The 26,798-nt window shown below is 59.2% G+C and overlaps 1 protein-coding gene and 11 non-coding genes across 12 annotated transcripts in view; 11 read left to right on the top strand and 1 right to left on the bottom strand.

Moving 5' to 3' along the window:
- DNAJC5B (DnaJ heat shock protein family (Hsp40) member C5 beta) overlaps positions 1-26,798 on the bottom strand; it is a 64,745-nt gene that overhangs the window by 10,291 nt on the left and 27,656 nt on the right. The gene's annotated exons all lie outside the window — the stretch shown is intronic.
- On the top strand, positions 3,438-3,526 carry TRNAY-GUA (transfer RNA tyrosine (anticodon GUA)). Its single transcript is given in 2 exon segments — positions 3,438-3,474; positions 3,491-3,526. It is a non-coding gene; the product is annotated as a tRNA-Tyr (tRNA).
- TRNAY-GUA (transfer RNA tyrosine (anticodon GUA)) lies at positions 6,525-6,613 on the top strand. Its single transcript is given in 2 exon segments — positions 6,525-6,561; positions 6,578-6,613. It is a non-coding gene; the product is annotated as a tRNA-Tyr (tRNA).
- TRNAY-GUA (transfer RNA tyrosine (anticodon GUA)) lies at positions 9,612-9,700 on the top strand. The gene is given in 2 exon segments: positions 9,612-9,648; positions 9,665-9,700. It is a non-coding gene; the product is annotated as a tRNA-Tyr (tRNA).
- Positions 12,699-12,787, top strand: TRNAY-GUA (transfer RNA tyrosine (anticodon GUA)). The gene is given in 2 exon segments: positions 12,699-12,735; positions 12,752-12,787. It is a non-coding gene; the product is annotated as a tRNA-Tyr (tRNA).
- TRNAY-GUA (transfer RNA tyrosine (anticodon GUA)) lies at positions 15,786-15,874 on the top strand. The gene is given in 2 exon segments: positions 15,786-15,822; positions 15,839-15,874. It is a non-coding gene; the product is annotated as a tRNA-Tyr (tRNA).
- On the top strand, positions 18,873-18,961 carry TRNAY-GUA (transfer RNA tyrosine (anticodon GUA)). The gene is given in 2 exon segments: positions 18,873-18,909; positions 18,926-18,961. It is a non-coding gene; the product is annotated as a tRNA-Tyr (tRNA).
- Positions 21,142-21,214, top strand: TRNAA-AGC (transfer RNA alanine (anticodon AGC)). Its single transcript has one exon. It is a non-coding gene; the product is annotated as a tRNA-Ala (tRNA).
- Positions 22,990-23,062, top strand: TRNAA-AGC (transfer RNA alanine (anticodon AGC)). Its single transcript has one exon. It is a non-coding gene; the product is annotated as a tRNA-Ala (tRNA).
- On the top strand, positions 23,808-23,896 carry TRNAY-GUA (transfer RNA tyrosine (anticodon GUA)). Its single transcript is given in 2 exon segments — positions 23,808-23,844; positions 23,861-23,896. It is a non-coding gene; the product is annotated as a tRNA-Tyr (tRNA).
- TRNAA-AGC (transfer RNA alanine (anticodon AGC)) lies at positions 24,229-24,301 on the top strand. The gene has a single exon. It is a non-coding gene; the product is annotated as a tRNA-Ala (tRNA).
- TRNAA-AGC (transfer RNA alanine (anticodon AGC)) lies at positions 26,077-26,149 on the top strand. The gene has a single exon. It is a non-coding gene; the product is annotated as a tRNA-Ala (tRNA).

The following is a 26,798-nucleotide window of genomic DNA, read 5'->3' as shown; positions in this document are numbered from 1 at the left end:
AAAAGTGACACAAAGTGACTAAATGTGAAAGTTTTGGTAGAAGAGGTATTCCTATTACACTGAGCATGAACTCTGTGTATTGATACCTAGTCAGTTACCACGTTAAAGGAGACAGTGATATACGCTGAAAGCACAGATTGCAGCATGATAATAAATCACATGCATTTGTTGCATTATGATTGCCAACTGATTTGCATCATTGAGCAGGTTTCAACAAAGATAAAGATTTTTTAAAGGTTGTTTATAAACATGATGATCACACTGCTTATCCCATCAACATTATCTTCTTTGTAGCAAAGGAAATTCCATGTTTGATCGCCTATCAATAGTAGCTATATTAAAATTTTGTAAACAGTGCCTGTGTTTGCAGAAGCCCAGAAGATGATGGAAAACAGTTAGGAGTTGCAACAGAAAGGAAGCATCTTTCTGAAGCACAAGGTGGAAAAGCATAGTGAGTTAGCCCCAGTTTCAACTGCCTGTCTTTGGGCCTAATTTCACACCGTCACACTTCTGAGACAGTCCTTAAAGCAGTGGATGCTGATTGTCAACTGCTTTAGGCTGTTTATGCTGGTGGGAAGCCTTTGCTGGGATAAGGCTCAGTATTTTTTTTTCCCCTGACTGTGCGCAGCGCTACGGCATCCAAGGACAGGTACAACTTGAAAGGAGCAGTGTGGGACTGCTGGCTCACAGGCAGTGCTGGGGAAGCACGGCATGGAGAAGAAAGGGCTTGCTTCCAACCATTTTGGAGCACTGGCAGTGTGAGTTCGCAGGTACCTGCAAAACAAGCATAGATGGCAGTGTATCTTTTAAAAAATCTCCACTCCTTTTGAAGAACTGGCAATAAGATTTTTCCAGGACATTTATTTAATGACTAGTGCTGACCTCTAGTGGCATCAAAAGTGATTTAGTAGTGTTTTAAATTCTGTGACCCTCACCTCAGTCAAGCTATGTAGCATTTTGTAAATATTCTCTCCGAGTGTTTCAGGAGCTAGCCATGACTGTTATGCCACAAAATATTATTTGTGGTGTGAAGGCAGCATGCCCCCACTTCTTCTAAGAAGTTTATCTTCAGAGAAGGGTCTTGCTTGACTTTCTACTGAAGTCCCAGTGCAGGTTATTCCCCCGTAAAATGTAACGGCTTTGCCCCTGATGACAGTTCCTGCCTTGGAGACATTCTGCCCGTCAAGACTGATATGAGCCTGGGAACAGCCTCTGCCAATGATCTCTTCAGTTCTGCATGCTGAACCCAATTCATCTTCTCATAGATAATAAATAACTCCTCAAACATGTTTCTAATAGCATGGAGGGGTTCATGTTCAGTCATATTTAATATACTGTGCCTGTGGTACCTTACACATAAATTTTCAGTCATATTTAACATCTGGTACCTTAAACATAATAAAAGATGAAATAGGAGAACTGGAAAAACAAGCTAAGTCTTGCATGACTAATGACATTTTGTGCCATCCAAGTGTTTAAGTAGCTTATGCAATCTATCCCTTTTCTTAGCTGAAAACAAACCCCAGCAATTATAATAAAAAAATCGGAGAGGTATTACTTTCAAAACCCATGCGTGGTTGCAGGCATCAGATAATCAATATTCAGCCTTTCTTTCTTTTCCCACAAACCCAATCCATATCCCCAACAATCTCATAAAAAATAAGAATTTGATGTTCAGTATAGTGCAATTCATATGAGTGAGAAAAGGGACTCTGTTAGGTCCAACCCAAGAAACAATAAAAGTACGGACAAGAACTATGTAATGTAAGTATCAGCTATATAGAAGCTTCCCTGTGGGTGCCTGGAAAAGTGACATTCCTAGTTATGTGATAATAGTGGTTCATTTTGATAATAGTGGTTCATTAGCAAAAAAGGAAGAAGCCAAAAAATGGAGAGTGAAATGAACACAAGAGTTTGTTGGCTACTTCCTATACCAAATACATGGATTTATGTCCATTCAGATATTTTTTATGATGAATGGCCTTCTCCTTCCCCACCTTTGGACCACTGACCACTGCAGCCCTTCCAGCAGCAAGCAATGTGATGTGTTTGGGAGAGAAGAGTGACAACAAGCAGAGAAATAGCCATCCCACAGATGGATGGGGCACTCATGGAAGTGAAGTCAGAGAAATATGCTTGGCACCCCATGGTGCTTGGCACCACTGACACATGGTGTCAGTGGGAGGCTTAGGATGAGAGGTGAGATCAGGCTAGACTGTGCTGCAGGGGTGGGTCTGATGAGGGTATATCTGGGTGGAGGGAGCAACATTTCGGAGGCAGGAAAGTACTTTGTATAGGGTGAAATATGTCTGTGCTATGGAGTATTGAAGGGTGTCAGATACAGCCCTGCCATTCCTTTGATAGCTCAGCTGGTAGAGTGGAGGACTGTAGGCTCCCTTTTGGCTCTGGCCGAGACCCTACAGTACCTTTGCCTCTGAAGTAGGGAAGTTCACACTGAGGAGGCACTTGTGAGGTCAGAATGGGGTGGTTGAGGCCAAAACTGCTGGTCGGGATAAAGTGGAAAGGCTGCACCAGCTTCACTTGCAGTTGTGCGGTGGACAGGCAGCTCCATGGTCCTGGATCAAGCAGGTGGGAGTTCAGGCAGGCTACTTGAGTCCAATGGTCATGGCCAGGCTAAGCATCAATGGGGAGCACAGGCAGGCACAGGCGGAGCTGTAACCAAGAACCACTGGAGATCAGAGAGGAACCAAGGGCCAGAGGCTGAGCTTCAAAGTATCTCCTGTGCAAAGGAGGGTCAGGCTAAAGGCTTCTCGTAGCGCTTTCATGCAAGGCCACTGTTTGCACAAGCCCAGAGTTGTTTCTGAGCTCAAACAGCCAAATGTACATGGTGGTGGGAAAGCAATTAGGCTCCCAAGTGACTTCACCCAGAGTTCTGGTTTTGTCAGAGGAGCATCTCCAGCAAGACAGTGAGAGGGTGAGTGGGTGTGGGTGTGAGAGTGAGACAAATGGGAGATTCAGGCATTGGGAGCAGGGGAGCCTGGGTCAGGAGTGACACACTGGGCATGTTCAGCCTGGAGAAAGGGAAGTCCAGAGGGCTTAGGCGTGCCCTTCCAGCCCTTAGGAGGAGGTTACGGAGCAGAGGAAATGCCCTCCTTTTGCCTGGTGCTTGACCAGAGGGCAAAAGACAGCACAGCGAAATTGGGTGAAGGTAAGTTGCAGCGGGCTACGGGTAGGCTTCTTTTGCCCCTGAGGAGAGTCCAGCTGTAGGAGATGATGTCCGAGGAGCTTGTGGCGTTTTCCTGTTTGGGGGTTTTCAGGATGTGATGGGCTAAAGGGTCGATCAAGGTGGTGTGATGTTGGAGCCGAGGGTGTTTGAAGCAGGATGTTGCAGGAGTAGAGGAACCGTTCTGCGCTTTGCATGGTGAAGCGCTGGCTGAGTGCGTGATGGGCGAGGCAAGGGGCAGGGCCCCATGGTTCCTTCGATAGCTCAGCTGGTAGAGCGGAGGACTGTAGGCTCCCTTGCACGGCCATCCTTAGGTCGCTGGTTCAACTCCGGCTCGAAGGAGTGCCCTTTTGCCTCCGGCCCAGACCTTTTTGGCACCTGCGGCTTTTGGGCCTGCCCGTGTGGCTGGCCTTCGAGGGCTGCCCAGCGTTGAGCTCGTGCCTGAGGTGGGGAAGATGCGCGGCCAAGGCAGTTTTGGGCGAAGCCAGGGCGGGGGACGGCGGTCCTGCGCACGGGGGTTGTCAGAGGAGCATGTGCAGCAGGAAGGTGAGTGGGTGAGTGGGTGTGGGTGTGAGAGCGAGGCCGATGGGAGGCCCAGGCTGTGGGTGCGGGGCAGCCTGGGTCAGGGGTGGGTGCCTGGGAGCGGGGAGGACGTCAGGCAGAGGCCGTAGGCTGGGGAATTAGCTCAAGTGGTAGAGCGCTCGCTTAGCATGCGAGAGGCAGCGGGATCGATGCCCGCATTCTCCAACGCTTTTCCTTGCCCTTGCCCGGACGCAAGGCCCTTTGCCTGGGGCCCGTGTCCTCTGGGGGCTGTGGGGATCTCGCGGTGCACCTGGCCTGCGCAGCAGAGGACAGCATGCGGGGCTGCCCCAAGAGCAGCATGGGCTCTGGATCGCGGGAAGGCATTGTCCGCCTTTGCTCGGCATCAGTTGGGTGGCATGTAGCATACCGTGCCCGACTTTGGGCCTCTCCGTAGAAGACAGACATTGACCAAGTGCAGCGAGCTCAGAACAAGGCCACCAGGATGGCTGGGAGGCGGCGCGGTTGCCCTTTGAGGAGAGGCCAATGAATGTGGGCTTGTCCGGAGCCTGGAGAAGAGAGGGCTGTGGGGGAGATAAGCAGTGGTTTTTCAGAATGCCTATCGGGAGGCTATTGATTCAACAGTTAGGCTTTTTACTGCGGTGACTGGCAGAGGAATGAGAAACAACAGGCCACACCTGAAGCAGAACAGGTTCGATTATTTCTCCCCTCAGGACAGCCAGGCAGGAGGAGAAGGGCGCCCCGCCAAGCAGCCTCCACGCTTGGAGGTTGGCATGAGCTGAGTGGCTGAAGCTTTGAGCAAGCTGCTGTGATGCCTGATCTGGGGGTGCTTGCAGGAGGATGCTGGAAGAGACATGTGCTGAGGTCTCATCCAGGCTGGTTTCTTTGACAGCTCTGTCACGGAGGCAGAGCTGGGAGAGGGCCCTGCCGGTCCCTCAGCAGCTCTGCTGGTGGAGCGGAGGACTGCAGGCTGCCTTGCATGGCTACCCTGACATCCCGTCCGGGCCCTGACCAGCCTTGTGCGGGGCCTCCACCTCCACCCGTGGTTCCAGGAGCTGTATTTGCGTCCAGCTCTGGGCCTTCGCTCCCCTTCCGTGCTACACCGCAGGAGCCCTGGTCTCTAGCTCAGCCATGCCCGTGGCTATGCCAATGGCTACGTCCAGCCACGGAGACCCTTGGTGCAGGTGCTGATGTGGAGATGGGTGTTCGGTCTTGACCTCATCCCTGTCTTGTCGGTCTGGAGCTGCCTGGCACTCACTGGACGTGATCGTCACTCCGAGCCATGCAGTGACTTCCTGGCGTGCCGTTGTCCCTGCCTCACTCTGGCAATGGTGCCTTGTGCTTCTTGACTCTTCTTGACTCTGTCTTAGAGCAAGGCACCGTGGCTGGGTCTGTCCTGGTCGGGTGGTGTGGGCCGGAGAGGTTCTGGGCAATGTGGGTCTAAGGCAAGTGTTTCTTTTTTCCTGCTGAAGAGAGTCGTTGCCGGTACTGAGAGCTGAATCGTTGGACAGGTGTGTGATGAAAGCGTGAGGTGTCAGCATCCCATGGTTCCTTTGTTGGCTCAGCTGGTAGAGCGGAGGACTGTAGGCTCCCTTGCACGGCCATCCTTAGGTCGCTGGTTCAACTCCGGCTCGAAGGAGTGCCCTTTTGCCTCCGGCCCAGACCTTTTCGGCTCTGGCTCGGCACCTGCGGCTTTTGGGCCTGCCCGTGTGGCTGGCCTTCGAGGGCTGCCCAGCGTTGAGCTCGTGCCTGAGGTGGGGAAGACGAGCGGCCAAGGCAGTTTTGGGCGAAGCCAGGGCGGGGGACGGCGGTCCTGCGCACGGGGGTTGTCAGAGGAGCATGTGCAGCAGGAAGGTGAGTGGGTGAGTGGGTGTGGGTGTGAGAGCGAGGCCGATGGGAGGCCCAGGCTGTGGGTGCGGGGCAGCCTGGGTCAGGGGTGGGTGCCTGGGAGCGGGGAGGACGTCAGGCAGAGGCCGTAGGCTGGGGAATTAGCTCAAGTGGTAGAGCGCTCGCTTAGCATGCGAGAGGCAGCGGGATCGATGCCCGCATTCTCCAACGCTTTTCCTTGCCCTTGCCCGGACGCAAGGCCCTTTGCCTGGGGCCCGTGTCCTCTGGGGGCTGTGGGAGCTCGCAATGCACCCGGGCAGCAAAGGGTAGGACAGCATCCCGCGCTGTAACAAGAGCGGCGTGGGCCATTTAACAGGGGACCTTCTTTTCTCCCTCTTTGCTTGACAGACGTCAAATGTCACCTCAAGTAGTGTGTCCAGCTTTGAGCTGCCCTGTACAGGAAAGCCATCAATGAAATGGAGCAACTTCGTTGGGGGGCCGGCAAGAAACGCAGGGAATGGGGGGATTTTCCTTTGAGGGTGGGCTGAGGACACGGGGCATGTTCAGCCTGGAGAAAGGGAAGTCCAGAGGGCTTAGGCGTGCCCTTCCAGCCCTTAGGAGGAGGTTACGGAGCAGAGGAAATGCCCTCCTTTTGCCTGGTGCTTGACCAGAGGGCAAAAGACAGCACAGCGAAATTGGGTGAAGGTAAGTTGCAGCGGGCTACGGGTAGGCTTCTTTTGCCCCTGAGGAGAGTCCAGCTGTAGGAGATGATGTCCGAGGAGCTTGTGGCGTTTTCCTGTTTGGGGGTTTTCAGGATGTGATGGGCTAAAGGGTCGATCAAGGTGGTGTGATGTTGGAGCCGAGGGTGTTTGAAGCAGGATGTTGCAGGAGTAGAGGAACCGTTCTGCGCTTTGCATGGTGAAGCGCTGGCTGAGTGCGTGATGGGCGAGGCAAGGGGCAGGGCCCCATGGTTCCTTCGATAGCTCAGCTGGTAGAGCGGAGGACTGTAGGCTCCCTTGCACGGCCATCCTTAGGTCGCTGGTTCAACTCCGGCTCGAAGGAGTGCCCTTTTGCCTCCGGCCCAGACCTTTTTGGCACCTGCGGCTTTTGGGCCTGCCCGTGTGGCTGGCCTTCGAGGGCTGCCCAGCGTTGAGCTCGTGCCTGAGGTGGGGAAGACGCGCGGCCAAGGCAGTTTTGGGCGAAGCCAGGGCGGGGGACGGCGGTCCTGCGCACGGGGGTTGTCAGAAGAGCATGTGCAGCAGGAAGGTGAGTGGGTGAGTGGGTGTGGGTGTGAGAGCGAGGCCGATGGGAGGCCCAGGCTGTGGGTGCGGGGCAGCCTGGGTCAGGGGTGGGTGCCTGGGAGCGGGGAGGACGTCAGGCAGAGGCCGTAGGCTGGGGAATTAGCTCAAGTGGTAGAGCGCTCGCTTAGCATGCGAGAGGCAGCGGGATCGATGCCCGCATTCTCCAACGCTTTTCCTTGCCCTTGCCCGGACGCAAGGCCCTTTGCCTGGGGCCCGTGTCCTCTGGGGGCTGTGGGGATCTCGCGGTGCACCTGGCCTGCGCAGCAGAGGACAGCATGCGGGGCTGCCCCAAGAGCAGCATGGGCTCTGGATCGCGGGAAGGCATTGTCCGCCTTTGCTCGGCATCAGTTGGGTGGCATGTAGCATACCGTGCCCGACTTTGGGCCTCTCCGTAGAAGACAGACATTGACCAAGTGCAGCGAGCTCAGAACAAGGCCACCAGGATGGCTGGGAGGCGGCGCGGTTGCCCTTTGAGGAGAGGCCAATGAATGTGGGCTTGTCCGGAGCCTGGAGAAGAGAGGGCTGTGGGGGAGATAAGCAGTGGTTTTTCAGAATGCCTATCGGGAGGCTATTGATTCAACAGTTAGGCTTTTTACTGCGGTGACTGGCAGAGGAATGAGAAACAACAGGCCACACCTGAAGCAGAACAGGTTCGATTATTTCTCCCCTCAGGACAGCCAGGCAGGAGGAGAAGGGCGCCCCGCCAAGCAGCCTCCACGCTTGGAGGTTGGCATGAGCTGAGTGGCTGAAGCTTTGAGCAAGCTGCTGTGATGCCTGATCTGGGGGTGCTTGCAGGAGGATGCTGGAAGAGACATGTGCTGAGGTCTCATCCAGGCTGGTTTCTTTGACAGCTCTGTCACGGAGGCAGAGCTGGGAGAGGGCCCTGCCGGTCCCTCAGCAGCTCTGCTGGTGGAGCGGAGGACTGCAGGCTGCCTTGCATGGCTACCCTGACATCCCGTCCGGGCCCTGACCAGCCTTGTGCGGGGCCTCCACCTCCACCCGTGGTTCCAGGAGCTGTATTTGCGTCCAGCTCTGGGCCTTCGCTCCCCTTCCGTGCTACACCGCAGGAGCCCTGGTCTCTAGCTCAGCCATGCCCGTGGCTATGCCAATGGCTACGTCCAGCCACGGAGACCCTTGGTGCAGGTGCTGATGTGGAGATGGGTGTTCGGTCTTGACCTCATCCCTGTCTTGTCGGTCTGGAGCTGCCTGGCACTCACTGGACGTGATCGTCACTCCGAGCCATGCAGTGACTTCCTGGCGTGCCGTTGTCCCTGCCTCACTCTGGCAATGGTGCCTTGTGCTTCTTGACTCTTCTTGACTCTGTCTTAGAGCAAGGCACCGTGGCTGGGTCTGTCCTGGTCGGGTGGTGTGGGCCGGAGAGGTTCTGGGCAATGTGGGTCTAAGGCAAGTGTTTCTTTTTTCCTGCTGAAGAGAGTCGTTGCCGGTACTGAGAGCTGAATCGTTGGACAGGTGTGTGATGAAAGCGTGAGGTGTCAGCATCCCATGGTTCCTTTGTTGGCTCAGCTGGTAGAGCGGAGGACTGTAGGCTCCCTTGCACGGCCATCCTTAGGTCGCTGGTTCAACTCCGGCTCGAAGGAGTGCCCTTTTGCCTCCGGCCCAGACCTTTTCGGCTCTGGCTCGGCACCTGCGGCTTTTGGGCCTGCCCGTGTGGCTGGCCTTCGAGGGCTGCCCAGCGTTGAGCTCGTGCCTGAGGTGGGGAAGACGAGCGGCCAAGGCAGTTTTGGGCGAAGCCAGGGCGGGGGACGGCGGTCCTGCGCACGGGGGTTGTCAGAGGAGCATGTGCAGCAGGAAGGTGAGTGGGTGAGTGGGTGTGGGTGTGAGAGCGAGGCCGATGGGAGGCCCAGGCTGTGGGTGCGGGGCAGCCTGGGTCAGGGGTGGGTGCCTGGGAGCGGGGAGGACGTCAGGCAGAGGCCGTAGGCTGGGGAATTAGCTCAAGTGGTAGAGCGCTCGCTTAGCATGCGAGAGGCAGCGGGATCGATGCCCGCATTCTCCAACGCTTTTCCTTGCCCTTGCCCGGACGCAAGGCCCTTTGCCTGGGGCCCGTGTCCTCTGGGGGCTGTGGGAGCTCGCAATGCACCCGGGCAGCAAAGGGTAGGACAGCATCCCGCGCTGTAACAAGAGCGGCGTGGGCCATTTAACAGGGGACCTTCTTTTCTCCCTCTTTGCTTGACAGACGTCAAATGTCACCTCAAGTAGTGTGTCCAGCTTTGAGCTGCCCTGTACAGGAAAGCCATCAATGAAATGGAGCAACTTCGTTGGGGGGCCGGCAAGAAACGCAGGGAATGGGGGGATTTTCCTTTGAGGGTGGGCTGAGGACACGGGGCATGTTCAGCCTGGAGAAAGGGAAGTCCAGAGGGCTTAGGCGTGCCCTTCCAGCCCTTAGGAGGAGGTTACGGAGCAGAGGAAATGCCCTCCTTTTGCCTGGTGCTTGACCAGAGGGCAAAAGACAGCACAGCGAAATTGGGTGAAGGTAAGTTGCAGCGGGCTACGGGTAGGCTTCTTTTGCCCCTGAGGAGAGTCCAGCTGTAGGAGATGATGTCCGAGGAGCTTGTGGCGTTTTCCTGTTTGGGGGTTTTCAGGATGTGATGGGCTAAAGGGTCGATCAAGGTGGTGTGATGTTGGAGCCGAGGGTGTTTGAAGCAGGATGTTGCAGGAGTAGAGGAACCGTTCTGCGCTTTGCATGGTGAAGCGCTGGCTGAGTGCGTGATGGGCGAGGCAAGGGGCAGGGCCCCATGGTTCCTTCGATAGCTCAGCTGGTAGAGCGGAGGACTGTAGGCTCCCTTGCACGGCCATCCTTAGGTCGCTGGTTCAACTCCGGCTCGAAGGAGTGCCCTTTTGCCTCCGGCCCAGACCTTTTTGGCACCTGCGGCTTTTGGGCCTGCCCGTGTGGCTGGCCTTCGAGGGCTGCCCAGCGTTGAGCTCGTGCCTGAGGTGGGGAAGATGCGCGGCCAAGGCAGTTTTGGGCGAAGCCAGGGCGGGGGACGGCGGTCCTGCGCACGGGGGTTGTCAGAGGAGCATGTGCAGCAGGAAGGTGAGTGGGTGAGTGGGTGTGGGTGTGAGAGCGAGGCCGATGGGAGGCCCAGGCTGTGGGTGCGGGGCAGCCTGGGTCAGGGGTGGGTGCCTGGGAGCGGGGAGGACGTCAGGCAGAGGCCGTAGGCTGGGGAATTAGCTCAAGTGGTAGAGCGCTCGCTTAGCATGCGAGAGGCAGCGGGATCGATGCCCGCATTCTCCAACGCTTTTCCTTGCCCTTGCCCGGACGCAAGGCCCTTTGCCTGGGGCCCGTGTCCTCTGGGGGCTGTGGGGATCTCGCGGTGCACCTGGCCTGCGCAGCAGAGGACAGCATGCGGGGCTGCCCCAAGAGCAGCATGGGCTCTGGATCGCGGGAAGGCATTGTCCGCCTTTGCTCGGCATCAGTTGGGTGGCATGTAGCATACCGTGCCCGACTTTGGGCCTCTCCGTAGAAGACAGACATTGACCAAGTGCAGCGAGCTCAGAACAAGGCCACCAGGATGGCTGGGAGGCGGCGCGGTTGCCCTTTGAGGAGAGGCCAATGAATGTGGGCTTGTCCGGAGCCTGGAGAAGAGAGGGCTGTGGGGGAGATAAGCAGTGGTTTTTCAGAATGCCTATCGGGAGGCTATTGATTCAACAGTTAGGCTTTTTACTGCGGTGACTGGCAGAGGAATGAGAAACAACAGGCCACACCTGAAGCAGAACAGGTTCGATTATTTCTCCCCTCAGGACAGCCAGGCAGGAGGAGAAGGGCGCCCCGCCAAGCAGCCTCCACGCTTGGAGGTTGGCATGAGCTGAGTGGCTGAAGCTTTGAGCAAGCTGCTGTGATGCCTGATCTGGGGGTGCTTGCAGGAGGATGCTGGAAGAGACATGTGCTGAGGTCTCATCCAGGCTGGTTTCTTTGACAGCTCTGTCACGGAGGCAGAGCTGGGAGAGGGCCCTGCCGGTCCCTCAGCAGCTCTGCTGGTGGAGCGGAGGACTGCAGGCTGCCTTGCATGGCTACCCTGACATCCCGTCCGGGCCCTGACCAGCCTTGTGCGGGGCCTCCACCTCCACCCGTGGTTCCAGGAGCTGTATTTGCGTCCAGCTCTGGGCCTTCGCTCCCCTTCCGTGCTACACCGCAGGAGCCCTGGTCTCTAGCTCAGCCATGCCCGTGGCTATGCCAATGGCTACGTCCAGCCACGGAGACCCTTGGTGCAGGTGCTGATGTGGAGATGGGTGTTCGGTCTTGACCTCATCCCTGTCTTGTCGGTCTGGAGCTGCCTGGCACTCACTGGACGTGATCGTCACTCCGAGCCATGCAGTGACTTCCTGGCGTGCCGTTGTCCCTGCCTCACTCTGGCAATGGTGCCTTGTGCTTCTTGACTCTTCTTGACTCTGTCTTAGAGCAAGGCACCGTGGCTGGGTCTGTCCTGGTCGGGTGGTGTGGGCCGGAGAGGTTCTGGGCAATGTGGGTCTAAGGCAAGTGTTTCTTTTTTCCTGCTGAAGAGAGTCGTTGCCGGTACTGAGAGCTGAATCGTTGGACAGGTGTGTGATGAAAGCGTGAGGTGTCAGCATCCCATGGTTCCTTTGTTGGCTCAGCTGGTAGAGCGGAGGACTGTAGGCTCCCTTGCACGGCCATCCTTAGGTCGCTGGTTCAACTCCGGCTCGAAGGAGTGCCCTTTTGCCTCCGGCCCAGACCTTTTCGGCTCTGGCTCGGCACCTGCGGCTTTTGGGCCTGCCCGTGTGGCTGGCCTTCGAGGGCTGCCCAGCGTTGAGCTCGTGCCTGAGGTGGGGAAGACGCGCGGCCAAGGCAGTTTTGGGCGAAGCCAGGGCGGGGGACGGCGGTCCTGCGCACGGGGGTTGTCAGAAGAGCATGTGCAGCAGGAAGGTGAGTGGGTGAGTGGGTGTGGGTGTGAGAGCGAGGCCGATGGGAGGCCCAGGCTGTGGGTGCGGGGCAGCCTGGGTCAGGGGTGGGTGCCTGGGAGCGGGGAGGACGTCAGGCAGAGGCCGTAGGCTGGGGAATTAGCTCAAGTGGTAGAGCGCTCGCTTAGCATGCGAGAGGCAGCGGGATCGATGCCCGCATTCTCCAACGCTTTTCCTTGCCCTTGCCCGGACGCAAGGCCCTTTGCCTGGGGCCCGTGTCCTCTGGGGGCTGTGGGAGCTCGCAATGCACCCGGGCAGCAAAGGGTAGGACAGCATCCCGCGCTGTAACAAGAGCGGCGTGGGCCATTTAACAGGGGACCTTCTTTTCTCCCTCTTTGCTTGACAGACGTCAAATGTCACCTCAAGTAGTGTGTCCAGCTTTGAGCTGCCCTGTACAGGAAAGCCATCAATGAAATGGAGCAACTTCGTTGGGGGGCCGGCAAGAAACGCAGGGAATGGGGGGATTTTCCTTTGAGGGTGGGCTGAGGACACGGGGCATGTTCAGCCTGGAGAAAGGGAAGTCCAGAGGGCTTAGGCGTGCCCTTCCAGCCCTTAGGAGGAGGTTACGGAGCAGAGGAAATGCCCTCCTTTTGCCTGGTGCTTGACCAGAGGGCAAAAGACAGCACAGCGAAATTGGGTGAAGGTAAGTTGCAGCGGGCTACGGGTAGGCTTCTTTTGCCCCTGAGGAGAGTCCAGCTGTAGGAGATGATGTCCGAGGAGCTTGTGGCGTTTTCCTGTTTGGGGGTTTTCAGGATGTGATGGGCTAAAGGGTCGATCAAGGTGGTGTGATGTTGGAGCCGAGGGTGTTTGAAGCAGGATGTTGCAGGAGTAGAGGAACCGTTCTGCGCTTTGCATGGTGAAGCGCTGGCTGAGTGCGTGATGGGCGAGGCAAGGGGCAGGGCCCCATGGTTCCTTCGATAGCTCAGCTGGTAGAGCGGAGGACTGTAGGCTCCCTTGCACGGCCATCCTTAGGTCGCTGGTTCAACTCCGGCTCGAAGGAGTGCCCTTTTGCCTCCGGCCCAGACCTTTTTGGCACCTGCGGCTTTTGGGCCTGCCCGTGTGGCTGGCCTTCGAGGGCTGCCCAGCGTTGAGCTCGTGCCTGAGGTGGGGAAGACGCGCGGCCAAGGCAGTTTTGGGCGAAGCCAGGGCGGGGGACGGCGGTCCTGCGCACGGGGGTTGTCAGAGGAGCATGTGCAGCAGGAAGGTGAGTGGGTGAGTGGGTGTGGGTGTGAGAGCGAGGCCGATGGGAGGCCCAGGCTGTGGGTGCGGGGCAGCCTGGGTCAGGGGTGGGTGCCTGGGAGCGGGGAGGACGTCAGGCAGAGGCCGTAGGCTGGGGAATTAGCTCAAGTGGTAGAGCGCTCGCTTAGCATGCGAGAGGCAGCGGGATCGATGCCCGCATTCTCCAACGCTTTTCCTTGCCCTTGCCCGGACGCAAGGCCCTTTGCCTGGGGCCCGTGTCCTCTGGGGGCTGTGGGGATCTCGCGGTGCACCTGGCCTGCGCAGCAGAGGACAGCATGCGGGGCTGCCCCAAGAGCAGCATGGGCTCTGGATCGCGGGAAGGCATTGTCCGCCTTTGCTCGGCATCAGTTGGGTGGCATGTAGCATACCGTGCCCGACTTTGGGCCTCTCCGTAGAAGACAGACATTGACCAAGTGCAGCGAGCTCAGAACAAGGCCACCAGGATGGCTGGGAGGCGGCGCGGTTGCCCTTTGAGGAGAGGCCAATGAATGTGGGCTTGTCCGGAGCCTGGAGAAGAGAGGGCTGTGGGGGAGATAAGCAGTGGTTTTTCAGAATGCCTATCGGGAGGCTATTGATTCAACAGTTAGGCTTTTTACTGCGGTGACTGGCAGAGGAATGAGAAACAACAGGCCACACCTGAAGCAGAACAGGTTCGATTATTTCTCCCCTCAGGACAGCCAGGCAGGAGGAGAAGGGCGCCCCGCCAAGCAGCCTCCACGCTTGGAGGTTGGCATGAGCTGAGTGGCTGAAGCTTTGAGCAAGCTGCTGTGATGCCTGATCTGGGGGTGCTTGCAGGAGGATGCTGGAAGAGACATGTGCTGAGGTCTCATCCAGGCTGGTTTCTTTGACAGCTCTGTCACGGAGGCAGAGCTGGGAGAGGGCCCTGCCGGTCCCTCAGCAGCTCTGCTGGTGGAGCGGAGGACTGCAGGCTGCCTTGCATGGCTACCCTGACATCCCGTCCGGGCCCTGACCAGCCTTGTGCGGGGCCTCCACCTCCACCCGTGGTTCCAGGAGCTGTATTTGCGTCCAGCTCTGGGCCTTCGCTCCCCTTCCGTGCTACACCGCAGGAGCCCTGGTCTCTAGCTCAGCCATGCCCGTGGCTATGCCAATGGCTACGTCCAGCCACGGAGACCCTTGGTGCAGGTGCTGATGTGGAGATGGGTGTTCGGTCTTGACCTCATCCCTGTCTTGTCGGTCTGGAGCTGCCTGGCACTCACTGGACGTGATCGTCACTCCGAGCCATGCAGTGACTTCCTGGCGTGCCGTTGTCCCTGCCTCACTCTGGCAATGGTGCCTTGTGCTTCTTGACTCTTCTTGACTCTGTCTTAGAGCAAGGCACCGTGGCTGGGTCTGTCCTGGTCGGGTGGTGTGGGCCGGAGAGGTTCTGGGCAATGTGGGTCTAAGGCAAGTGTTTCTTTTTTCCTGCTGAAGAGAGTCGTTGCCGGTACTGAGAGCTGAATCGTTGGACAGGTGTGTGATGAAAGCGTGAGGTGTCAGCATCCCATGGTTCCTTTGTTGGCTCAGCTGGTAGAGCGGAGGACTGTAGGCTCCCTTGCACGGCCATCCTTAGGTCGCTGGTTCAACTCCGGCTCGAAGGAGTGCCCTTTTGCCTCCGGCCCAGACCTTTTCGGCTCTGGCTCGGCACCTGCGGCTTTTGGGCCTGCCCGTGTGGCTGGCCTTCGAGGGCTGCCCAGCGTTGAGCTCGTGCCTGAGGTGGGGAAGACGAGCGGCCAAGGCAGTTTTGGGCGAAGCCAGGGCGGGGGACGGCGGTCCTGCGCACGGGGGTTGTCAGAGGAGCATGTGCAGCAGGAAGGTGAGTGGGTGAGTGGGTGTGGGTGTGAGAGCGAGGCCGATGGGAGGCCCAGGCTGTGGGTGCGGGGCAGCCTGGGTCAGGGGTGGGTGCCTGGGAGCGGGGAGGACGTCAGGCAGAGGCCGTAGGCTGGGGAATTAGCTCAAGTGGTAGAGCGCTCGCTTAGCATGCGAGAGGCAGCGGGATCGATGCCCGCATTCTCCAACGCTTTTCCTTGCCCTTGCCCGGACGCAAGGCCCTTTGCCTGGGGCCCGTGTCCTCTGGGGGCTGTGGGAGCTCGCAATGCACCCGGGCAGCAAAGGGTAGGACAGCATCCCGCGCTGTAACAAGAGCGGCGTGGGCCATTTAACAGGGGACCTTCTTTTCTCCCTCTTTGCTTGACAGACGTCAAATGTCACCTCAAGTAGTGTGTCCAGCTTTGAGCTGCCCTGTACAGGAAAGCCATCAATGAAATGGAGCAACTTCGTTGGGGGGCCGGCAAGAAACGCAGGGAATGGGGGGATTTTCCTTTGAGGGTGGGCTGAGGACACGGGGCATGTTCAGCCTGGAGAAAGGGAAGTCCAGAGGGCTTAGGCGTGCCCTTCCAGCCCTTAGGAGGAGGTTACGGAGCAGAGGAAATGCCCTCCTTTTGCCTGGTGCTTGACCAGAGGGCAAAAGACAGCACAGCGAAATTGGGTGAAGGTAAGTTGCAGCGGGCTACGGGTAGGCTTCTTTTGCCCCTGAGGAGAGTCCAGCTGTAGGAGATGATGTCCGAGGAGCTTGTGGCGTTTTCCTGTTTGGGGGTTTTCAGGATGTGATGGGCTAAAGGGTCGATCAAGGTGGTGTGATGTTGGAGCCGAGGGTGTTTGAAGCAGGATGTTGCAGGAGTAGAGGAACCGTTCTGCGCTTTGCATGGTGAAGCGCTGGCTGAGTGCGTGATGGGCGAGGCAAGGGGCAGGGCCCCATGGTTCCTTCGATAGCTCAGCTGGTAGAGCGGAGGACTGTAGGCTCCCTTGCACGGCCATCCTTAGGTCGCTGGTTCAACTCCGGCTCGAAGGAGTGCCCTTTTGCCTCCGGCCCAGACCTTTTTGGCACCTGCGGCTTTTGGGCCTGCCCGTGTGGCTGGCCTTCGAGGGCTGCCCAGCGTTGAGCTCGTGCCTGAGGTGGGGAAGACGCGCGGCCAAGGCAGTTTTGGGCGAAGCCAGGGCGGGGGACGGCGGTCCTGCGCACGGGGGTTGTCAGAAGAGCATGTGCAGCAGGAAGGTGAGTGGGTGAGTGGGTGTGGGTGTGAGAGCGAGGCCGATGGGAGGCCCAGGCTGTGGGTGCGGGGCAGCCTGGGTCAGGGGTGGGTGCCTGGGAGCGGGGAGGACGTCAGGCAGAGGCCGTAGGCTGGGGAATTAGCTCAAGTGGTAGAGCGCTCGCTTAGCATGCGAGAGGCAGCGGGATCGATGCCCGCATTCTCCAACGCTTTTCCTTGCCCTTGCCCGGACGCAAGGCCCTTTGCCTGGGGCCCGTGTCCTCTGGGGGCTGTGGGGATCTCGCGGTGCACCTGGCCTGCGCAGCAGAGGACAGCATGCGGGGCTGCCCCAAGAGCAGCATGGGCTCTGGATCGCGGGAAGGCATTGTCCGCCTTTGCTCGGCATCAGTTGGGTGGCATGTAGCATACCGTGCCCGACTTTGGGCCTCTCCGTAGAAGACAGACATTGACCAAGTGCAGCGAGCTCAGAACAAGGCCACCAGGATGGCTGGGAGGCGGCGCGGTTGCCCTTTGAGGAGAGGCCAATGAATGTGGGCTTGTCCGGAGCCTGGAGAAGAGAGGGCTGTGGGGGAGATAAGCAGTGGTTTTTCAGAATGCCTATCGGGAGGCTATTGATTCAACAGTTAGGCTTTTTACTGCGGTGACTGGCAGAGGAATGAGAAACAACAGGCCACACCTGAAGCAGAACAGGTTCGATTATTTCTCCCCTCAGGACAGCCAGGCAGGAGGAGAAGGGCGCCCCGCCAAGCAGCCTCCACGCTTGGAGGTTGGCATGAGCTGAGTGGCTGAAGCTTTGAGCAAGCTGCTGTGATGCCTGATCTGGGGGTGCTTGCAGGAGGATGCTGGAAGAGACATGTGCTGAGGTCTCATCCAGGCTGGTTTCTTTGACAGCTCTGTCACGGAGGCAGAGCTGGGAGAGGGCCCTGCCGGTCCCTCAGCAGCTCTGCTGGTGGAGCGGAGGACTGCAGGCTGCCTTGCATGGCTACCCTGACATCCCGTCCGGGCCCTGACCAGCCTTGTGCGGGGCCTCCACCTCCACCCGTGGTTCCAGGAGCTGTATTTGCGTCCAGCTCTGGGCCTTCGCTCCCCTTCCGTGCTACACCGCAGGAGCCCTGGTCTCTAGCTCAGCCATGCCCGTGGCTATGCCAATGGCTACGTCCAGCCACGGAGACCCTTGGTGCAGGTGCTGATGTGGAGATGGGTGTTCGGTCTTGACCTCATCCCTGTCTTGTCGGTCTGGAGCTGCCTGGCACTCACTGGACGTGATCGTCACTCCGAGCCATGCAGTGACTTCCTGGCGTGCCGTTGTCCCTGCCTCACTCTGGCAATGGTGCCTTGTGCTTCTTGACTCTTCTTGACTCTGTCTTAGAGCAAGGCACCGTGGCTGGGTCTGTCCTGGTCGGGTGGTGTGGGCCGGAGAGGTTCTGGGCAATGTGGGTCTAAGGCAAGTGTTTCTTTTTTCCTGCTGAAGAGAGTCGTTGCCGGTACTGAGAGCTGAATCGTTGGACAGGTGTGTGATGAAAGCGTGAGGTGTCAGCATCCCATGGTTCCTTTGTTGGCTCAGCTGGTAGAGCGGAGGACTGTAGGCTCCCTTGCACGGCCATCCTTAGGTCGCTGGTTCAACTCCGGCTCGAAGGAGTGCCCTTTTGCCTCCGGCCCAGACCTTTTCGGCTCTGGCTCGGCACCTGCGGCTTTTGGGCCTGCCCGTGTGGCTGGCCTTCGAGGGCTGCCCAGCGTTGAGCTCGTGCCTGAGGTGGGGAAGACGAGCGGCCAAGGCAGTTTTGGGCGAAGCCAGGGCGGGGGACGGCGGTCCTGCGCACGGGGGTTGTCAGAGGAGCATGTGCAGCAGGAAGGTGAGTGGGTGAGTGGGTGTGGGTGTGAGAGCGAGGCCGATGGGAGGCCCAGGCTGTGGGTGCGGGGCAGCCTGGGTCAGGGGTGGGTGCCTGGGAGCGGGGAGGACGTCAGGCAGAGGCCGTAGGCTGGGGAATTAGCTCAAGTGGTAGAGCGCTCGCTTAGCATGCGAGAGGCAGCGGGATCGATGCCCGCATTCTCCAACGCTTTTCCTTGCCCTTGCCCGGACGCAAGGCCCTTTGCCTGGGGCCCGTGTCCTCTGGGGGCTGTGGGAGCTCGCAATGCACCCGGGCAGCAAAGGGTAGGACAGCATCCCGCGCTGTAACAAGAGCGGCGTGGGCCATTTAACAGGGGACCTTCTTTTCTCCCTCTTTGCTTGACAGACGTCAAATGTCACCTCAAGTAGTGTGTCCAGCTTTGAGCTGCCCTGTACAGGAAAGCCATCAATGAAATGGAGCAACTTCGTTGGGGGGCCGGCAAGAAACGCAGGGAATGGGGGGATTTTCCTTTGAGGGTGGGCTGAGGACACGGGGCATGTTCAGCCTGGAGAAAGGGAAGTCCAGAGGGCTTAGGCGTGCCCTTCCAGCCCTTAGGAGGAGGTTACGGAGCAGAGGAAATGCCCTCCTTTTGCCTGGTGCTTGACCAGAGGGCAAAAGACAGCACAGCGAAATTGGGTGAAGGTAAGTTGCAGCGGGCTACGGGTAGGCTTCTTTTGCCCCTGAGGAGAGTCCAGCTGTAGGAGATGATGTCCGAGGAGCTTGTGGCGTTTTCCTGTTTGGGGGTTTTCAGGATGTGATGGGCTAAAGGGTCGATCAAGGTGGTGTGATGTTGGAGCCGAGGGTGTTTGAAGCAGGATGTTGCAGGAGTAGAGGAACCGTTCTGCGCTTTGCATGGTGAAGCGCTGGCTGAGTGCGTGATGGGCGAGGCAAGGGGCAGGGCCCCATGGTTCCTTCGATAGCTCAGCTGGTAGAGCGGAGGACTGTAGGCTCCCTTGCACGGCCATCCTTAGGTCGCTGGTTCAACTCCGGCTCGAAGGAGTGCCCTTTTGCCTCCGGCCCAGACCTTTTTGGCACCTGCGGCTTTTGGGCCTGCCCGTGTGGCTGGCCTTCGAGGGCTGCCCAGCGTTGAGCTCGTGCCTGAGGTGGGGAAGACGCGCGGCCAAGGCAGTTTTGGGCGAAGCCAGGGCGGGGGACGGCGGTCCTGCGCACGGGGGTTGTCAGAAGAGCATGTGCAGCAGGAAGGTGAGTGGGTGAGTGGGTGTGGGTGTGAGAGCGAGGCCGATGGGAGGCCCAGGCTGTGGGTGCGGGGCAGCCTGGGTCAGGGGTGGGTGCCTGGGAGCGGGGAGGACGTCAGGCAGAGGCCGTAGGCTGGGGAATTAGCTCAAGTGGTAGAGCGCTCGCTTAGCATGCGAGAGGCAGCGGGATCGATGCCCGCATTCTCCAACGCTTTTCCTTGCCCTTGCCCGGACGCAAGGCCCTTTGCCTGGGGCCCGTGTCCTCTGGGGGCTGTGGGGATCTCGCGGTGCACCTGGCCTGCGCAGCAGAGGACAGCATGCGGGGCTGCCCCAAGAGCAGCATGGGCTCTGGATCGCGGGAAGGCATTGTCCGCCTTTGCTCGGCATCAGTTGGGTGGCATGTAGCATACCGTGCCCGACTTTGGGCCTCTCCGTAGAAGACAGACATTGACCAAGTGCAGCGAGCTCAGAACAAGGCCACCAGGATGGCTGGGAGGCGGCGCGGTTGCCCTTTGAGGAGAGGCCAATGAATGTGGGCTTGTCCGGAGCCTGGAGAAGAGAGGGCTGTGGGGGAGATAAGCAGTGGTTTTTCAGAATGCCTATCGGGAGGCTATTGATTCAACAGTTAGGCTTTTTACTGCGGTGACTGGCAGAGGAATGAGAAACAACAGGCCACACCTGAAGCAGAACAGGTTCGATTATTTCTCCCCTCAGGACAGCCAGGCAGGAGGAGAAGGGCGCCCCGCCAAGCAGCCTCCACGCTTGGAGGTTGGCATGAGCTGAGTGGCTGAAGCTTTGAGCAAGCTGCTGTGATGCCTGATCTGGGGGTGCTTGCAGGAGGATGCTGGAAGAGACATGTGCTGAGGTCTCATCCAGGCTGGTTTCTTTGACAGCTCTGTCACGGAGGCAGAGCTGGGAGAGGGCCCTGCCGGTCCCTCAGCAGCTCTGCTGGTGGAGCGGAGGACTGCAGGCTGCCTTGCATGGCTACCCTGACATCCCGTCCGGGCCCTGACCAGCCTTGTGCGGGGCCTCCACCTCCACCCGTGGTTCCAGGAGCTGTATTTGCGTCCAGCTCTGGGCCTTCGCTCCCCTTCCGTGCTACACCGCAGGAGCCCTGGTCTCTAGCTCAGCCATGCCCGTGGCTATGCCAATGGCTACGTCCAGCCACGGAGACCCTTGGTGCAGGTGCTGATGTGGAGATGGGTGTTCGGTCTTGACCTCATCCCTGTCTTGTCGGTCTGGAGCTGCCTGGCACTCACTGGACGTGATCGTCACTCCGAGCCATGCAGTGACTTCCTGGCGTGCCGTTGTCCCTGCCTCACTCTGGCAATGGTGCCTTGTGCTTCTTGACTCTTCTTGACTCTGTCTTAGAGCAAGGCACCGTGGCTGGGTCTGTCCTGGTCGGGTGGTGTGGGCCGGAGAGGTTCTGGGCAATGTGGGTCTAAGGCAAGTGTTTCTTTTTTCCTGCTGAAGAGAGTCGTTGCCGGTACTGAGAGCTGAATCGTTGGACAGGTGTGTGATGAAAGCGTGAGGTGTCAGCATCCCATGGTTCCTTTGTTGGCTCAGCTGGTAGAGCGGAGGACTGTAGGCTCCCTTGCACGGCCATCCTTAGGTCGCTGGTTCAACTCCGGCTCGAAGGAGTGCCCTTTTGCCTCCGGCCCAGACCTTTTCGGCTCTGGCTCGGCACCTGCGGCTTTTGGGCCTGCCCGTGTGGCTGGCCTTCGAGGGCTGCCCAGCGTTGAGCTCGTGCCTGAGGTGGGGAAGACGCGCGGCCAAGGCAGTTTTGGGCGAAGCCAGGGCGGGGGACGGCGGTCCTGCGCACGGGGGTTGTCAGAAGAGCATGTGCAGCAGGAAGGTGAGTGGGTGAGTGGGTGTGGGTGTGAGAGCGAGGCCGATGGGAGGCCCAGGCTGTGGGTGCGGGGCAGCCTGGGTCAGGGGTGGGTGCCTGGGAGCGGGGAGGACGTCAGGCAGAGGCCGTAGGCTGGGGAATTAGCTCAAGTGGTAGAGCGCTCGCTTAGCATGCGAGAGGCAGCGGGATCGATGCCCGCATTCTCCAACGCTTTTCCTTGCCCTTGCCCGGACGCAAGGCCCTTTGCCTGGGGCCCGTGTCCTCTGGGGGCTGTGGGGATCTCGCGGTGCACCTGGCCTGCGCAGCAGAGGACAGCATGCGGGGCTGCCCCAAGAGCAGCATGGGCTCTGGATCGCGGGAAGGCATTGTCCGCCTTTGCTCGGCATCAGTTGGGTGGCATGTAGCATACCGTGCCCGACTTTGGGCCTCTCCGTAGAAGACAGACATTGACCAAGTGCAGCGAGCTCAGAACAAGGCCACCAGGATGGCTGGGAGGCGGCGCGGTTGCCCTTTGAGGAGAGGCCAATGAATGTGGGCTTGTCCGGAGCCTGGAGAAGAGAGGGCTGTGGGGGAGATAAGCAGTGGTTTTTCAGAATGCCTATCGGGAGGCTATTGATTCAACAGTTAGGCTTTTTACTGCGGTGACTGGCAGAGGAATGAGAAACAACAGGCCACACCTGAAGCAGAACAGGTTCGATTATTTCTCCCCTCAGGACAGCCAGGCAGGAGGAGAAGGGCGCCCCGCCAAGCAGCCTCCACGCTTGGAGGTTGGCATGAGCTGAGTGGCTGAAGCTTTGAGCAAGCTGCTGTGATGCCTGATCTGGGGGTGCTTGCAGGAGGATGCTGGAAGAGACATGTGCTGAGGTCTCATCCAGGCTGGTTTCTTTGACAGCTCTGTCACGGAGGCAGAGCTGGGAGAGGGCCCTGCCGGTCCCTCAGCAGCTCTGCTGGTGGAGCGGAGGACTGCAGGCTGCCTTGCATGGCTACCCTGACATCCCGTCCGGGCCCTGACCAGCCTTGTGCGGGGCCTCCACCTCCACCCGTGGTTCCAGGAGCTGTATTTGCGTCCAGCTCTGGGCCTTCGCTCCCCTTCCGTGCTACACCGCAGGAGCCCTGGTCTCTAGCTCAGCCATGCCCGTGGCTATGCCAATGGCTACGTCCAGCCACGGAGACCCTTGGTGCAGGTGCTGATGTGGAGATGGGTGTTCGGTCTTGACCTCATCCCTGTCTTGTCGGTCTGGAGCTGCCTGGCACTCACTGGACGTGATCGTCACTCCGAGCCATGCAGTGACTTCCTGGCGTGCCGTTGTCCCTGCCTCACTCTGGCAATGGTGCCTTGTGCTTCTTGACTCTTCTTGACTCTGTCTTAGAGCAAGGCACCGTGGCTGGGTCTGTCCTGGTCGGGTGGTGTGGGCCGGAGAGGTTCTGGGCAATGTGGGTCTAAGGCAAGTGTTTCTTTTTTCCTGCTGAAGAGAGTCGTTGCCGGTACTGAGAGCTGAATCGTTGGACAGGTGTGTGATGAAAGCGTGAGGTGTCAGCATCCCATGGTTCCTTTGTTGGCTCAGCTGGTAGAGCGGAGGACTGTAGGCTCCCTTGCACGGCCATCCTTAGGTCGCTGGTTCAACTCCGGCTCGAAGGAGTGCCCTTTTGCCTCCGGCCCAGACCTTTTCGGCTCTGGCTCGGCACCTGCGGCTTTTGGGCCTGCCCGTGTGGCTGGCCTTCGAGGGCTGCCCAGCGTTGAGCTCGTGCCTGAGGTGGGGAAGACGAGCGGCCAAGGCAGTTTTGGGCGAAGCCAGGGCGGGGGACGGCGGTCCTGCGCACGGGGGTTGTCAGAGGAGCATGTGCAGCAGGAAGGTGAGTGGGTGAGTGGGTGTGGGTGTGAGAGCGAGGCCGATGGGAGGCCCAGGCTGTGGGTGCGGGGCAGCCTGGGTCAGGGGTGGGTGCCTGGGAGCGGGGAGGACGTCAGGCAGAGGCCGTAGGCTGGGGAATTAGCTCAAGTGGTAGAGCGCTCGCTTAGCATGCGAGAGGCAGCGGGATCGATGCCCGCATTCTCCAACGCTTTTCCTTGCCCTTGCCCGGACGCAAGGCCCTTTGCCTGGGGCCCGTGTCCTCTGGGGGCTGTGGGAGCTCGCAATGCACCCGGGCAGCAAAGGGTAGGACAGCATCCCGCGCTGTAACAAGAGCGGCGTGGGCCATTTAACAGGGGACCTTCTTTTCTCCCTCTTTGCTTGACAGACGTCAAATGTCACCTCAAGTAGTGTGTCCAGCTTTGAGCTGCCCTGTACAGGAAAGCCATCAATGAAATGGAGCAACTTCGTTGGGGGGCCGGCAAGAAACGCAGGGAATGGGGGGATTTTCCTTTGAGGGTGGGCTGAGGACACGGGGCATGTTCAGCCTGGAGAAAGGGAAGTCCAGAGGGCTTAGGCGTGCCCTTCCAGCCCTTAGGAGGAGGTTACGGAGCAGAGGAAATGCCCTCCTTTTGCCTGGTGCTTGACCAGAGGGCAAAAGACAGCACAGCGAAATTGGGTGAAGGTAAGTTGCAGCGGGCTACGGGTAGGCTTCTTTTGCCCCTGAGGAGAGTCCAGCTGTAGGAGATGATGTCCGAGGAGCTTGTGGCGTTTTCCTGTTTGGGGGTTTTCAGGATGTGATGGGCTAAAGGGTCGATCAAGGTGGTGTGATGTTGGAGCCGAGGGTGTTTGAAGCAGGATGTTGCAGGAGTAGAGGAACCGTTCTGCGCTTTGCATGGTGAAGCGCTGGCTGAGTGCGTGATGGGCGAGGCAAGGGGCAGGGCCCCATGGTTCCTTCGATAGCTCAGCTGGTAGAGCGGAGGACTGTAGGCTCCCTTGCACGGCCATCCTTAGGTCGCTGGTTCAACTCCGGCTCGAAGGAGTGCCCTTTTGCCTCCGGCCCAGACCTTTTTGGCACCTGCGGCTTTTGGGCCTGCCCGTGTGGCTGGCCTTCGAGGGCTGCCCAGCGTTGAGCTCGTGCCTGAGGTGGGGAAGACGCGCGGCCAAGGCAGTTTTGGGCGAAGCCAGGGCGGGGGACGGCGGTCCTGCGCACGGGGGTTGTCAGAAGAGCATGTGCAGCAGGAAGGTGAGTGGGTGAGTGGGTGTGGGTGTGAGAGCGAGGCCGATGGGAGGCCCAGGCTGTGGGTGCGGGGCAGCCTGGGTCAGGGGTGGGTGCCTGGGAGCGGGGAGGACGTCAGGCAGAGGCCGTAGGCTGGGGAATTAGCTCAAGTGGTAGAGCGCTCGCTTAGCATGCGAGAGGCAGCGGGATCGATGCCCGCATTCTCCAACGCTTTTCCTTGCCCTTGCCCGGACGCAAGGCCCTTTGCCTGGGGCCCGTGTCCTCTGGGGGCTGTGGGGATCTCGCGGTGCACCTGGCCTGCGCAGCAGAGGACAGCATGCGGGGCTGCCCCAAGAGCAGCATGGGCTCTGGATCGCGGGAAGGCATTGTCCGCCTTTGCTCGGCATCAGTTGGGTGGCATGTAGCATACCGTGCCCGACTTTGGGCCTCTCCGTAGAAGACAGACATTGACCAAGTGCAGCGAGCTCAGAACAAGGCCACCAGGATGGCTGGGAGGCGGCGCGGTTGCCCTTTGAGGAGAGGCCAATGAATGTGGGCTTGTCCGGAGCCTGGAGAAGAGAGGGCTGTGGGGGAGATAAGCAGTGGTTTTTCAGAATGCCTATCGGGAGGCTATTGATTCAACAGTTAGGCTTTTTACTGCGGTGACTGGCAGAGGAATGAGAAACAACAGGCCACACCTGAAGCAGAACAGGTTCGATTATTTCTCCCCTCAGGACAGCCAGGCAGGAGGAGAAGGGCGCCCCGCCAAGCAGCCTCCACGCTTGGAGGTTGGCATGAGCTGAGTGGCTGAAGCTTTGAGCAAGCTGCTGTGATGCCTGATCTGGGGGTGCTTGCAGGAGGATGCTGGAAGAGACATGTGCTGAGGTCTCATCCAGGCTGGTTTCTTTGACAGCTCTGTCACGGAGGCAGAGCTGGGAGAGGGCCCTGCCGGTCCCTCAGCAGCTCTGCTGGTGGAGCGGAGGACTGCAGGCTGCCTTGCATGGCTACCCTGACATCCCGTCCGGGCCCTGACCAGCCTTGTGCGGGGCCTCCACCTCCACCCGTGGTTCCAGGAGCTGTATTTGCGTCCAGCTCTGGGCCTTCGCTCCCCTTCCGTGCTACACCGCAGGAGCCCTGGTCTCTAGCTCAGCCATGCCCGTGGCTATGCCAATGGCTACGTCCAGCCACGGAGACCCTTGGTGCAGGTGCTGATGTGGAGATGGGTGTTCGGTCTTGACCTCATCCCTGTCTTGTCGGTCTGGAGCTGCCTGGCACTCACTGGACGTGATCGTCACTCCGAGCCATGCAGTGACTTCCTGGCGTGCCGTTGTCCCTGCCTCACTCTGGCAATGGTGCCTTGTGCTTCTTGACTCTTCTTGACTCTGTCTTAGAGCAAGGCACCGTGGCTGGGTCTGTCCTGGTCGGGTGGTGTGGGCCGGAGAGGTTCTGGGCAATGTGGGTCTAAGGCAAGTGTTTCTTTTTTCCTGCTGAAGAGAGTCGTTGCCGGTACTGAGAGCTGAATCGTTGGACAGGTGTGTGATGAAAGCGTGAGGTGTCAGCATCCCATGGTTCCTTTGTTGGCTCAGCTGGTAGAGCGGAGGACTGTAGGCTCCCTTGCACGGCCATCCTTAGGTCGCTGGTTCAACTCCGGCTCGAAGGAGTGCCCTTTTGCCTCCGGCCCAGACCTTTTCGGCTCTGGCTCGGCACCTGCGGCTTTTGGGCCTGCCCGTGTGGCTGGCCTTCGAGGGCTGCCCAGCGTTGAGCTCGTGCCTGAGGTGGGGAAGACGCGCGGCCAAGGCAGTTTTGGGCGAAGCCAGGGCGGGGGACGGCGGTCCTGCGCACGGGGGTTGTCAGAAGAGCATGTGCAGCAGGAAGGTGAGTGGGTGAGTGGGTGTGGGTGTGAGAGCGAGGCCGATGGGAGGCCCAGGCTGTGGGTGCGGGGCAGCCTGGGTCAGGGGTGGGTGCCTGGGAGCGGGGAGGACGTCAGGCAGAGGCCGTAGGCTGGGGAATTAGCTCAAGTGGTAGAGCGCTCGCTTAGCATGCGAGAGGCAGCGGGATCGATGCCCGCATTCTCCAACGCTTTTCCTTGCCCTTGCCCGGACGCAAGGCCCTTTGCCTGGGGCCCGTGTCCTCTGGGGGCTGTGGGGATCTCGCGGTGCACCTGGCCTGCGCAGCAGAGGACAGCATGCGGGGCTGCCCCAAGAGCAGCATGGGCTCTGGATCGCGGGAAGGCATTGTCCGCCTTTGCTCGGCATCAGTTGGGTGGCATGTAGCATACCGTGCCCGACTTTGGGCCTCTCCGTAGAAGACAGACATTGACCAAGTGCAGCGAGCTCAGAACAAGGCCACCAGGATGGCTGGGAGGCGGCGCGGTTGCCCTTTGAGGAGAGGCCAATGAATGTGGGCTTGTCCGGAGCCTGGAGAAGAGAGGGCTGTGGGGGAGATAAGCAGTGGTTTTTCAGAATGCCTATCGGGAGGCTATTGATTCAACAGTTAGGCTTTTTACTGCGGTGACTGGCAGAGGAATGAGAAACAACAGGCCACACCTGAAGCAGAACAGGTTCGATTATTTCTCCCCTCAGGACAGCCAGGCAGGAGGAGAAGGGCGCCCCGCCAAGCAGCCTCCACGCTTGGAGGTTGGCATGAGCTGAGTGGCTGAAGCTTTGAGCAAGCTGCTGTGATGCCTGATCTGGGGGTGCTTGCAGGAGGATGCTGGAAGAGACAT

This window comes from Pelecanus crispus, chromosome 2 (assembly GCF_030463565.1).
Source record: "Pelecanus crispus isolate bPelCri1 chromosome 2, bPelCri1.pri, whole genome shotgun sequence".
In the NCBI taxonomy this organism is placed as follows: Eukaryota; Metazoa; Chordata; class Aves; order Pelecaniformes; family Pelecanidae; genus Pelecanus; species Pelecanus crispus.
This window is presented reverse-complemented; position numbering and strand designations above follow the sequence as displayed.